The 1,887-nt window shown below is 35.3% G+C and overlaps 1 pseudogene; it reads right to left on the bottom strand.

Moving 5' to 3' along the window:
- Positions 1 to 430: 430 nt before the first annotated feature.
- On the bottom strand, positions 431 to 1,657 carry LOC128175464 (uncharacterized; annotated as a pseudogene).
- Positions 1,658 to 1,887: the final 230 nt, after the last annotated feature.

Here is a 1,887-nt window from a genome sequence, read left to right as displayed (position 1 = left end):
CACGTTTCAAATTTGTGGAGAGAAGACCCAGAGACAACAAAATCATTTAAAAACAGTTGTAAATAATTAGGATTTTGCACGAATTGCATCGTGTTGCTATATTTAGACCCATATTATGATAAAACCTTTTGCATTTCAAATATTTTTCCACTCATTCCACATCCAACAGAAACTAAATAACGGTTATAATTCGAAAAATATTCAAAATTAGTTGATGAAATTTTCATTCTCCTTGTGCGCCCATATTCCTGCCGAATGTACATCTTAAGCGCCCACTTTCTTTGAGATGGCTATTTTAATTGGTAAGGTCTTTCATCGAACAAAATTTCATAACCTTGGATTGTCTTCAGAACCTATGGATCATTAACGATCTTTTTCCATTGAGATACGTGATATTTAATTTGCCCAACACTTACCGTGTTTGTCTCATTTAGTATTTCTCTCGTCTTCCTCTCTTGTCTGATCTCGCTTCTCGAGTTCTTCCCCCTAAAAAAGGTCTATTAGATCCTCTTCCTCTGCCATAATAATAGTTGTAGGAGAAATTCCTTCTTCCCCTGTAGCCTGCATTGCTATATGCACCTCTATTAAATTTGTCCCTCTTGTATTTATCAAAATCTGATAACTCCTTTCTTTTCTTTTGTATATCAGAGCCAAACAAAAATTCTGTTACTGGCTGAGTGGCATTGCATATGTTAGAAAACTTATTTGGCAAAACTTTTCTCAAAAGAAATCTCCTTTTTGGGGACAATTGATACACAGAACTACAGAGTGCAATAACTGCCTGTTTTATCAAATTTCTAACTTCCTTCAAGTTCTCAATTAACTTTGACATTTCAGCTATTTTAAGCAAAGGAACAATCCCTGTTGCTATAGTTTTTTGAACGGCTTGAAAGCCAGAGTCTCTACTTTAAGCAGATTTTGGCATAAAATTCCAGATATCTGGATTTACCTGAGAAGCTAATAAATATGTACAATTTGCTGGTCGGGGGTGACTTTCAATTATTTTCTCTGTTTCACCTTCTTTAGTACAGAGAGTGTTCACCATGTTTGCTAATTTGTCATCAACATTCTTTCCTTTTTTTATCTGACGAGAACCATTCTGGAATATCCCAATCATTATCTACTTCTTTTTCTTGTTCAACTGATTCTTTATCATTCATGAAAAAGTCAAAATCATTTTCATCATTTACACTTGAGCCTTCATGCTCATTATTATTGACATCAAGGTCAACACTCTCTTGTTCTAACTGATCTAATCTTTCTTTCTGCAGATTATAAATACACCCAAATATGTCATTAATTGCCATCATTTCTTGATTTTGTCAATATTTTCAGTGTCCATATTCAATATGGCATTGGTAATATCATTACCAGAAATGTCAGCCTTTTTATTTTTCTTTGCTTTCGTGGCATTTTTGCTGGAACTTTTACGTTTGCCACTTTTTTTACATGCTGAAGACGGCTTCGCCGTCGAAGTTGAAGGCCCATGTTCATTATCATTGTGTACTGCAGAACCTGCAGTTGACCTTATCTCATTCATTTTAGAGGCGAGTCTTTTCTCTGCCTCTCTAATGTCCTCACTATCAAAACCCTCAAAAGACTCATCAGCCGAGTCTGTCATTATTGATAAAACGTCAGAGTTTTCTGTCGAGGACATGCATGTAAGTTTCAACAACAAACTCGTCTCACGTGAAAACACCCAGACCACGTCTGAGAAACAATAACACACTTTGAAAATAAAACGTGAACTAAACACCCAAAATTTAGACATTGTCTTAACTCAAATTTTAATCAAAAAATTCTCAGATAATACCTTATAGCCCGCACAACGTGCGCCAAGAAAAATATGAGCGATTTAAGCATGGCGGTGGTTATTTATACTAGTGA

The sequence above is a fragment of the Crassostrea angulata genome, chromosome 3, assembly GCF_025612915.1.
Source record: "Crassostrea angulata isolate pt1a10 chromosome 3, ASM2561291v2, whole genome shotgun sequence".
Classification (NCBI taxonomy): Eukaryota; Metazoa; Mollusca; class Bivalvia; order Ostreida; family Ostreidae; genus Magallana; species Magallana angulata.
Note: the sequence above shows the minus strand (reverse complement) of the source record. Positions and strands in the feature narration are given on the sequence as shown.